Source organism: Entelurus aequoreus, linkage group LG05 (assembly GCF_033978785.1).
Source record: "Entelurus aequoreus isolate RoL-2023_Sb linkage group LG05, RoL_Eaeq_v1.1, whole genome shotgun sequence".
NCBI lineage: Eukaryota > Metazoa > Chordata > Actinopteri > Syngnathiformes > Syngnathidae > Entelurus > Entelurus aequoreus.
The window spans coordinates 76,573,285-76,585,836 of NC_084735.1; the positions used below are offsets into that span (position 1 = coordinate 76,573,285).

The following is a 12,552-nucleotide window of genomic DNA, read 5'->3' on the forward strand; positions in this document are numbered from 1 at the left end:
GAAAAAAAGGGAAAGGTCAAAAGCGTCCATCTTTGAGGAGTCCTCGGGGGAGTGTTTTCAAACAGCCTGTTCCTCAAGGCCATTCGAGGGAGTCAAATCGTAGATTAAGATGTTGTTTTTTCTTCGAGCAGTCAAAACAATGACATTCCTGCTCTATATGCTGGCTCTGACAATTCCAATTTATTCTTTCTGTAACATCATCAAGATGGAATCTACCTTGCGATTCAAATCAGCAATCGCTCCAGTCTGTGATCCCACAGCACGACCCAATCCTTCCATTGCGTTGAACAGCCTGTTGGCCCCTTGAGTGGCTGCCATCGTCTTCCGAATTTGACGATACACCAGAGCAATGCCCAGCCCAATCAGCAAATGCCCTGCGATCACAGCTCCAAATAGGTAGATGTCTTCCACGTCCTCGATGGAAAGGACTGAGAGGCACATGATTCTCCAAGTATTCCAGGAATCTCTCACGTACCCCGCAGCAATGGTTCCATCAGGGCAGCCAGGCTCCCCCGAGCCTCTTTTCCTTGTCGAAAAGACTGTGTCAATTGCGTCGAGAGTCCAGTTGATCAAATTCATTTTGATGTTTAGATTTGAGGACAGCTCAAGAAAAGAGGCTTCAAAATAGTTCAGACAAGACAAAAAACAAAGAGAGCAAGCAGGGAAGGAGGGAGCGGAGAAAAATGCGACCGCCCTCACTAGAGGCAAGACAGAAATCTGTTTAGCTGATTGGAGCTAATGGGTCCATGACCATGACTTCTGTTTTGTTTGATCAGCCGTTTTACTGCCGTGTTACAGACACCATTTGGAAATGATTAAGGTATGTAAATGTTTATAGTTTTACTGTGTAAATAACTAATTTCACAACGTATATATCATTGGCTTGTGCGTACATGATTTAAAAAATTTTTTTTTTAATTTAGTGGGTGTGGCTCTATAGTATACTCTACAGTAACTTACCGTGTATGCTTTTGCGCACTCAGATTCTACTCATGTCATCAGTAATAGTGATACAAGTGTGTGAGTGCGTAGATACAAACACAGGCTGTATTCATTGTGTTTATCTCCTTGTAGCAGAATGAAGGCCACTTTTTAAAGGTGTTTTTATTGGACCAAAAAGGAGGAAACGTTTTGCTTAGTCATCAGTGTATGAACAAACTTGGTGCATTTGCTGCCATCGTCGTAAAAGGGGGAAACATTTTAAGAGCGCTTACAGGTTCTTCTAGGTTGATGTTATTTCTACTTTGTAGAGGCACCACAATTATTGTGTATTTTCTAGCTAAGGTTCAATCGATAAGTTTTAACCCTTAAAAAGGGTCATATATAAATGTGTGTTTACATGTAAAATACTTCCTTGTGGTCTACATAACATGTAATGGTGGTTCTTTGGTCAAAATGTTGCATAGATTATGTTTTACAGATCATCTTCAAGATGCGCCGTTTTGTGGGCGGTCTTATTTATGTGCCTCCACTTTGAGTGCATCTTTTCCCCGCCATCTCTGTTGTATTTTTACCACTTCCATAGTGGGTCTACCAATAGATATAAATTAGAACTCAGGTTGTCCCGATATCAATATTTTGGTACCGGTACCAAAATGTATTTAGATAGTTTTCAAAGTAAAGGCGACCACAAAAAAATGGATTATTAGCTTTATTTTAAATGTTATGATACATTTAACATACGTTTGTCATCGCAATCAAAGATAAATTTTGTCCTTAAATAAAATAGTGAACATACAAGACAACGTGTCTTTTAGTAGTAAGTAAACAAACAAAGGCTCCTAATTTAGTCTGCTGACATATGCAGTAACATATTGTGTCATTTTCCATTCTATTATTTTGTCAAAATTATTAAGGACAAGTGATAGAAAATGAATTATTCATCTACGTGTTTGTTTACTGTTAATATCTGCTTACTTTCTCTTTTAACATGTTCTATCTACACTTCTGTTAAAATGTAATAATTACTTATTCTTCTGTTGTTTGGATGCTTTACATTAGTTTTGGATGATACCACAAATTTGGGTATGAATCCAATAGACATACATACATGTATTGCATGCTATTGAGTATATTTATAATGGCATTATCTAATAATGCAACAAATTTAATACTATCATTCATTTCAAACTTTTTAAAATTAAAACAAAATAAATATCTGCTTTAGTTATACCAAAGCAAGTTATTCATCAAATTGTACACTGTAGAAATGACAATAGATTTTACAGTAAAAAAACAAAAACCTATAGTACCGTTTTTACATTTACAGTAAATGCTGTAAAAACCATTGTAAATTTTACTTTTTTTTTTTTTTTTTTAATGAAAAATCTTTTTTTTTTTTACAGTGTTTGTAATACAAAATAATAATGGAATTTACAGCAATGTTATATCATCATGAGGTGCGTTCTTATACATTTATATTCATAAATTATATACGGTTACAAGCGGCCCTCTTAGGGCAGCCATAACTGTGATGTAACCGTGTTGACACCCCTGTTGTAAACAGTCAATCAATCAATCAATCAATGTTTATTTATATAGCCCTAAATCACAAGTGTCTCAAAGGGCTGTACAAGCCACAACGACATCCTCGGTACAGAGCCCACATACGGGCAAGGAAAACTCACCCCAGTGGGACGTCAATGTGAATGACTATGAGAAACCTTGGAGAGGACAGTCATTTTATGCTCCAACTAGTTTTGTCCCGATACCAATATTTTGGTACCGGTACCAAAATGTATTTTGGTACTTCTCTAAATAAAGGGGACCACAATAAATGTCATTTTTGGCTTTATTGTAACAAAACATCTTTGGGTACATTAAAAATATTTTCTTATTGCAAGTTTGTCCTTAAATAAAATAGTGAACGTACAAGACAACTTGTCTTTTAGTAGTAAGTAAACAAACAAAGGCTCCTAATTTAGTCTGCTGACATATGCAGTAACATATTGTGTCATTTTCCATTCTATTATTTTGTCAAAATTATTACGGACAAGCGGTAGAAAATGAATTATTCATCTACTTGTTCATTTACTGTTAATATCTGCTTACTTTCTCTTTTAACATGTTCTATCTACACTTCTGTTAAAATGTAATAATCACTTATTCTTCTGTTGTTTGATACTCTACATTAGTTTTGGATGATACCACAAATTTGGGTATTAATCCGATACCAAGTCGTTACACGATCATACATTGGTCATATGTCCAGGGACATATTTACTGAGTTTATAAACATAATATTTTTTTTTTTTTTAAACGAAAGATTTTGCGATGCTAAAAAATATCGATGTAATCATAGTAGTATCGATTAAATACGCTCTTGTACTTGGTATCATCACAGTAGATGTTAGGTGTAGATCCACCAATGTTTATATTGTAGCGTCCCGGAAGAGTTGGTGCTGCGGGGAATTCTGGGGATTTGTTCTGTCGTGTTTATGTTGCGTTGCGGTGAAAATATTCTCCCAAAATGTGTTTGTCGTTGTTGTTTAGGGTGGTTTCACTATACGGCACATATTTATGACAGTGTTGGCGTCGTTCATATGGCCATCCTTAGTGTGACATGTATGGCTGTTGACTAAGTATGCATTTAATTCATTTGTGTGAAGTGTGTTCAATGGTTGATGATTGGTCATACAGTAATAATGTCTTGACTTTGTCTACTTCAGAGCATTATAACACGACAAAAGTCATGACTCCAGTGTGTTGCGGCATGTCACGAAGCATGTATAGTTATCACTCGTCCTACTAAAAGAACACTTCCAGGCAGCTACAACCCTAGACTAACACCCTCCCCCCACCACATCCCACCTCCCCGGATTGTAAATAATCAAATGTATATACCGTATTTTTCGGAGTATAAGTCGCACCTGCAGAAAATGCATAATAAAGAAGGAAAAAAACATATATAAGTCGCACTGGAGTATAAGTCGCATTTTTTGGGGAAATGTATTTGATAAAACCCAACACCAAGAATAGACATTTCAAAGGCAATTTAAAATAAATAAAGAATAGTGAACAACAGGCTGAATAAGTGAACGTTATATGAGGCATAAATAACCAACTGAGAACGTGCCTGGTATGTTAACGTAACATATTATGGTAAGAGTCATTCAAATAACTATAACATATAGAACATGCTATACGTTTACCAAACAATCTGTCACTCCTAATCGCTAAATCCCATGAAATCTTATACGTCTAGTCTCTTACGTGAATGAGCTAAATAATATTATTTGATATTTTACGGTAATGTGTTAATAATTTCACACATAAGTCGCTCATTAGTATAAGTCGCACCCCCGGCCAAACTATGAAAAAAACTGCGACTTATAGTCCGAAAAATACGGTACTTGTTCTTATGCTTTCTGAGCTCACCATGCTCACCGCTCGCTGTACATATCCTACGAAGTGAGACCTACACTGTTACGATGTCCATTTCTCAGATGATAAAATTGTTGATGACTGAAATATGCTGATAGCAACCCAACCTAACCTACCCCCCCCCCCCCAACCCCCTCCACATCCCACCCCCAAGATTGTAGATAATTCAATGTATATACTCTGATGATTAACTTGTGTGATGACTGTATTATGATGATAGTATATATTTGTACCATGAATTGATTAACATGGACCGTGACTTAAAGAAGCTGAAACACTTATTCGGGCGTTAGCATTTAGTGGTCAATTGTACGGAATATGTACTGTACTGTGCAATCTACTAATACAAGTTTCAATCGATCAATAAAACAGGGATGATTCTTGAATTAAATACACTTGACTTGTCTCCATGGAGACAAGGATTAATGATTTAGAGCAGTGGTTCTTAACCTGGGTTCGATCGAACCCTAGGGGTTCGGTGAGTCGGGCTCAGGGGTTCGGCGGAGGTCAAGACACACCCGACTCATCGTGTAAATAAAAACTTCTCCCTATCGGCGTATTACGGATACGGCAACAGCAGAAGTCACACTGATTTGCAGGTGTGTAATTTGTTGTGAGTTTATGCACTGTGTTGGTTGTGTTGTTTGAACAAGGTGATGTTGATGCACGGTTCATTTTGTGCACCAGTAATAAAACATGGTAACACTTTAGTATGGGGAACATATTCACCATTAATTAGTTGCTTATTAACATGCAAATTAGTAACAAATTGGCTCTTAACTAGTCATTATTAAGTACTTATTAATGCCTTATTCGGCATGGCCTTATTATAACCCTAACCCTCTAACCCTGGCCCTAACCCTCTAACCCTAACCCTAACCAAATAACTCTAAATTAAGTCTTTGTTACTTACAATATGTTCCCCATACTAAAGTGTTACCAAAAACATATAACTTTGTCTTGAATTTGAAAAAAAACATTTTTTTAAATTTTTCACTAAAGAAGGGTTCGGTGAATGTGCATATGAAACTGGTGGGGTTCGGTACCTCCAACAAGGTTAAGAACCACTGTGTTAGAAGGAGTTACAATACTGCAGACTGCGGATAGTCATTAGCCACTAGCTAGCTAACCGTGTCTTAAAGCGTGACGACGCCAATGGGTGGGGGACCGGTACTTTTTAGAGGCGGTATAGTACTGAATATGATTCATTAGTATCGCGGTACTATACCAATACTGGTATACCGTACAACTCTAGCTCCAAAATTTTTGATTTGTGGAAATGAGTTTATTGCGGTCATGTCCGGAATTAATTGATTTATTCTTGTTGAAGGAGGTCCGGGTTGGGGAGGAGTTCAAGTACCTCGGAGTCTTGTTCACGAGTGAGGGAAGAGTGGATCGTGAGATCGACAGGCGGATCGGTGCGGCGTCTTCAGTAATGCGGACGCTGTATCGATCCGTTGTGGTGAAAAGGAGCTGAGCCGGAAGGCAAAGCTCTCAATTTACCGGTCGTTCTACGTTCCCATCCTCACCTATGGTCATGAGCTTTGGGGTAAGACCGTAAGGACAAGATCACGGGTACAAGCGGCCGAAATGAGTTTCCTACGCCGGGTGGCGGGGCTCTCCCTTAAAGGCCTACTGAAATGAATTTTTTTTATTTAAACGGGGATAGCAGATCTATTCTATGTGTCATACTTGATCATTTCGCGATATTGCCATATTTTTGCTGAAAGGATTTAGTATAGAACAACGACGATAAAGATTGCAACTTTTGGTATCTGATAAAAAAAAGGCTTGCCCCTACCGGAAGTAGCGTGACGTAGTCAGTTGAACATATACGCAAAGTTCCCTATTGTTTACAATGATGGCCGCATGAAGTGAGAGAGATTCGGACCGAGAAAGCGACAATTTCCCCATTAATTTGAGCGAGGATGAAAGATTTGTGGATGAGTAAAGTGCAAGTGAAGGACTAGTGGGGTTGTTGCTGACTACGTTCGAAACATACGTCCATTTCGCACCGACAACTTTCTTCTTTGCTTGCTCAGCTTCTTTCTCCATAATGCAATGAACATGATTGCAACAGATTCACGAACACAGATGTCCAGAATACTGTGGAATTATGAAATGAAAACAGAGCTTTTTCGTATTGGCTTCAATGTGGAAGGCATACCCGTGTTCCCCGGGCTACGTCACGCGCATACGTCATCCTCAGAGGCGTTTCGAACCGGAAGTTTAGCGGCAAATTTAAAATGTCACTTTATAAGTTAACCCGGCCGTATTGGCATGTGTTATAATGTTAAGATTTCATCATTGATATATAAACTATCAGACTGCGTGGTCGGTAGTAGTGGGTTTCAGTAGGCCTTTAGAGATAGGGTGAGGAGCTCTGTCATCTGGGAGGAGCTCAAGGTAAAGCCGTTGCTCCTCCACATGGAGAGGACCAGATGAGGTGGTTCGGGCATCTGGTCAGGATGCCACCCGAACGCCTCCCTAGGGAGGTGTTTCGGCCACGTCCGACCGGTAGGAGGCCACGGGGAAGACCCAGGACACGTTGGAAAGACTATGTCTCCCGGCTGGCCTGGGAACGCCTCGGGATCCCCCGGGAGGAGCTGGACGAATTGGCTGGGGAGAGGGATGTCTGGGGATTTCCCTGCTTAGGCTGCTGCCCCCGCGGAAGAAGATGGATGGATGGATGAATGGAAGGAGGTCTGTGCATTTCAGCGCTCAAATTCAAACCGCAAATGTCCCGATTTTTTTTTTCTCCCCCCGTCGCCTCCTGCTCTCTCTCCCGTAGGTTGAAAATAGGTCAAAGATCCTCCGCGCTTCCACGCTCTCTCACATTTGTACCGGATGCTACCCGGAATAAGCTCGCGGGCAAATTGTCTCGGAGAAGAAAGCCCGGCTCTATATTAAGCACACGTTGACTGATCGGGGATTCATTATCGAGATGCCATCGGTCCTCGCCGTTCCATCCTATTCACAGCGCGACGTGCTTCACGTGACGCATTCGACTCTTCAGACGTGTTAGCCGTGTATCAGAGGGAGTCGGGAGGCCATTTGCCGGGGGGGGAGATTCTGACAGGACGGGGACTTGGGTGGCGAATGCACATCGCAGTGCTCTCGGGCCGTCACGTCCTTGGTGGAAAGGATGTGAGAGAGAGAGAGAGAGAGGACATGAAGAGATCCAGAGGGCGGTGGGTGCAGAAATGAAGGAGAGTGATCTGAATAGAGAGGAGGCGAGGCGACGGCAGAAGAGAGATGAGCGGCAGAGCAACAAGCGCATGACTGATGAGGCCCCGAATGAATGGGGAAGGAGAAGGAAAGGGGGGCAAAAAAATAAATAAATATTGGGCGAGGTCAGAAAAACTAAGTGAACATGAAGCCAAGGAGGTGGGAGGGGCTAACAATGAATCCTAATGAACACATCAATATGGCGTGAGGTTTATAAGCAGGCGTGCTAACGTGGCTCTGATTAGCGCCAATAGACTCCGGCCGTGCTTTGCATTTAAATGGCGGGCGCCGCCATGACGCCTTGACTGCGAATCAACATGGGAATGGGAGGCCCCGGTATTCTGATACGTGTTGACAAGGCGGCAGGGACGAAGCACGGGAGTAATTAGTGTGGACGGTGTTTTAGCCTCCACCCTCGTTTGCTTGGGGAGACATTTTTATATCTCTTTTTTTCTGACAGACTTCTTTTTCTGTTTGATTGGGGGAATGTTACAGGCCGCCAACTTTTATTGGACTGAGAAGTAGCTCTCTGCAATGTTCGGATAAGGACCAAATCTTTTAAGTGTCGTTATTAATTACGCCAGTGTCATGTGTCTCTCAGTCTATGCGCACTCGAGCCACACTTTGTACTTTGTGAAATTACAGTAATTCTGTTCATTTAATGTCACATAATGCCTAATCATTTCTCATGTAAGTTTGAATGAATACAAATCGCAGTACTAATTATTATAAGAGTACCTGTCTCCCTCATTCTATGTGCACTCAAGCCCTTACATTGTATTTTGCAAAATTAGACCAGTTTTGTGCATTTTTTGTCACATTGCCTTTTAATTTCTCTTGTAAATTTAGCTTAATCGATTTAAAAAAGTGTAGTAGTAAACACAACAGTACCTGTCTCTCTCATTCTACATGCACTCGAGCATCACTTTGTACTTTGTGAAATTACAGTAATTCTGTTCATTTAATGTCACATAATGCCTAATCATTTCTCATGTAAGTTTGAATGAATACAAATCGCAGTACTAATTATTACAAGAGTACATGTCTCCCTCATTCTATGTGCACTCAAGCCCTTACTTTGTATTTTGCAAAATTAGACCAGTTTTGTGCATTTTTTGTCACATTGCCTTTTAATTTCTCTTGTAAATTTAGCTTAATCGATTTAAAAAAGTGTAGTAGTAAACACAACAGTACCTGTCTCTCTCATTCTACATGCACTCGAGCATCACTTTGTACTTTGTGAAATTAGAGTAATTATGTTCATTTAATGTCACATTGCCTAATCATTTCTCATGTAAGTTTGAATGAATACAAATCGCAGTACTAATAATTACAAGAGTACCTGTCTCCCTCGTTCTATGTGCACTCAAGCCCTTACTTTGTATTTTGCAAAATTAGACCAGTTTTGTGCATTTTTTGTCACATTGCCTTTTAATTTCTCTTGTAAATTTAGCTTAATCGATTAAAAAAGTGTAGTAGTAAACACAACAGTACCTGTCTCTCTCATTCTACATGCACTCGAGCATCACTTTGTACTTTGTGAAATTAGAGTAATTATGTTCATTTAATGTCACATTGCCTAATCATTTCTCATGTAAGTTTGAATGAATACAAATCGCAGTACTAATAATTACAAGAGTGCCTGTCTCCCTCATTCTATGTGCACTCAAGCCCTTACTTTGTATTTTGCAAAATTAGACCAGTTTTGTGCATTTTTTGTCACATTGCCTTTTAATTTGTCTTGTAAATTTAGCTTAATCGATTTAAAAAAGTGTAGTTGTAAACACAACAGTACCTGTCTCTCTCATTCTACATGCACTCGAGCATCACTTTGTACTTTGTGAAATTAGAGTAATTATGTTCATTTAATGTCACATAATGCCTAATCATTTCTCATGTAAGTTTGAATGAATACAAATCGCAGTACTAATTATTACAAGAGTACATGTCTCCCTCATTCTATGTGCACTCAAGCCCTTACTTTGTATTTTGCAAAATTAGACCAGTTTTGTGCATTTTTTGTCACATTGCCTTTTAGATTCTCTTGTAAATTTAGCTTAATCGATTTAAAAAAGTGTAGTAGTAAACACAACAGTACCTGTCTCTCTCATTCTACATGCACTCGAGCATCACTTTGTACTTTGTGAAATTACAGTAATTATGTTCATTTAATGTCACATAATGCCTAATCATTTCTCATGTAAGTTTGAATGAATACAAATCGCAGTACTAATTATTACAAGAGTACCTGTCTCCCTCATTCTATGTGCACTCAAGCCCTTACTTTGTATTTTGCAAAATTAGACCAGTTTTGTGCATTTTTTGTCACATTGCCTTTTAATTTCTCTTGTAAATTTAGCTTAATCGATTTAAAAAAGTGTAGTAGTAAACACAACAGTACCTGTCTCTCTCATTCTACATGCACTCGAGCATCACTTTGTACTTTGTGAAATTAAAGCAATTTTGTTCATTTAATGTCACATTGCCTAATCATTTCTAATGTAAATTTGAATAAATACGAATCGCAGTACTAATAATTACAAGAGTACCTGTCTCCCTCGTTCTATGTGCATTCAAGCCCTTACTTTGTATTTTGCGAAATTAGACCAGTTTTGTGCATTTTTTGTCATATTGCCTTTTAATTTCTCTTGTAAATTTAGCTTAATCGATTTAAAAAAGTGTAGTAGTAAACACAACAAGAGTACCTGTCTCTCTCATTCTACATGCACTCGAGCATCACCTTGTACTTTGTGAAATTAGAGTAATTCTGTTCATTTAATGTCACATAATGCCTAATTATTTCTCATGTAAGTTTCAATGAATACAAATCGCAGTAATAATTACAAGAGTACCTGTCTCCCTCATTCTATGTGCACTCAAGCCCTTACTTTGTATTTTGCAAAATTAGACCAGTTTTATGCATTTTTTGTCATATTGCCTTTTAATTTCTCTTGTAAATTTAGCTTAATCGATTTAAAAAAGTGTAGTAGTAAACACAACAACAGTACCTGTCTCTCTCATTCTACATGCACTCGAGCATCACTTTGTACTTTGTGAAATTAAAGAAATTTTGATTATTTAATGTCACATTGCCTAATTATTTCTAATGTAAATTTGAATGAATACACATTTCAGTACTAATAATTACAAGAGTACCTGTCTCCCTTGTTCTATGTGCACTCAAGCTCTTACTTTGTATTTTGCAAAATTAGACCAATTTTGTGCATTTTCGGTCATATTGCCTTATAATTTCTCTTGTAAATTTAGCTTAATCGATTTAAAAAAGTGTAGTAGTAAACACAACAACAGTACCTGTCTCTCTCATTCTACATGCACTCGAGCATCACTTTGTACTTTGTGAAATTAGAGTAATTATGTTCATTTAATGTCACATTGCCTAATCATTTCTCATGTAAGTTTGAATGAAAACAAATCGCAGTACTAATAATTACAAGAGTACCTGTCTCCCTCGTTCTATGTGCACTCAAGCCCTTACCTTGTATTTTGCAAAATAAGACCAGTTTTGTGCATTTTTTGTCATATTGCCTTTTAATTTCTCTTGTAAATTTAGCTTAATCGATTTAAAAAAGTGTAGTAGTAAACACAACAGTACCTGTCTCTCTCATTCTACATGCACTCGAGCATCACTTTGTACTTTGTGAAATTAGAGTAATTATGTTCATTTAATGTCACATTGCCTAATCATTTCTCATGTAAGTTTGAATGAATACAAATCGCAGTACTAATAATTACAAGAGTACCTGTCTCCCTCGTTCTATGTGCACTCAAGCCCTTACTTTGTATTTTGCAAAATAAGACCAGTTTTGTGCATTTTTTGTCCTATTGCCTTTTAATTTCTCTTGTAAATTTAGCTTAATCGATTTAAAAAAGTGTAGTAGTAAACACAACAGTACCTGTCTCTCTCATTCTACATGCACTCGAGCATCACTTTGTACTTTGTGAAATTAAAGCAATTTTGTTCATTTAATGTCACATTGCCTAATTATTTCTAATGTAAATTTGAATGAATACACATTTCAGTACTAATAATTACAAGAGTACCTGTCTCCCTTGTTCTATGTGCGCTCAAGCCCTTACTTTGTATTTTGCAAAATTAGACCAATTTTGTGCATTTTTTGTCATATTGCCTTATCATTTCTCGTGTAAATTTCACTTATTTGAGTAAAAAAAAGTGTAGTAGTGAACACAACAACAGTACCTGTCTCTCTCATTCTACATGCACTGAAGCATCAATTTGTACTTTGTGAAATTAAAGCAATTTTATTCATTTTCTTTCACTTTGCCTAATCTTTTCTAATGTAAATTTGAATAAATACACATTGTAGTACTAATAATTTTAAGAGTACCGGTCTCCCTCATTCTATGTGCACTTAAGCCCTTACTTTGTATTTTGCAAAATTAGACCAGTTTTGTGCATTTTTGTCAAGTTGCCTTATCATTTCTTGTGTAAATTTAGCTTATTCGAGTAAAAAAGTGTAGTAGTAAACACAACAACGGTACCTGTCTCTCTTATTCTACATGCACTCAAGCATCAATTTGTACTTTGTGAAATTAAAGCAATTTTGTTAATTTTGTGTCACATTGCCTAATAATTTTTAATGTAAATTTTAATAAATTCAAATTGTAGTACTGATAACTACAAGAGAACCTGTCTCTATTATTCTGTGTGCACTCGAGCCTCACTTTGTATTTCGTAAATCTAGACCAGTTTTGTGCATTTCTTGGTCATAGTGCCTAATCATTTCTCATATAAATGTAGGTAAATCCGGTAAAAGAAAACTAATAGTAATAACAACAACCGTACTTGTCTCCCTCATTCTATGTGCACTCGAGCATCACTTTATTTTTACGTTGCCTGATCAATTTCTAATGTAAGTTTAGTTGAAACTTTTAGTACTAACTACTACAACACTACCTGTC

The 12,552-nt window shown here is 37.8% G+C and overlaps 1 protein-coding gene across 1 annotated transcript in view; it reads left to right on the forward strand.

The window, feature by feature from the left end:
• The window catches only part of tmem132e (transmembrane protein 132E), a 1,017,037-nt gene that overhangs the window by 605,968 nt on the left and 398,517 nt on the right, over nucleotides 1–12,552 (forward strand). The window lies entirely within an intron of this gene.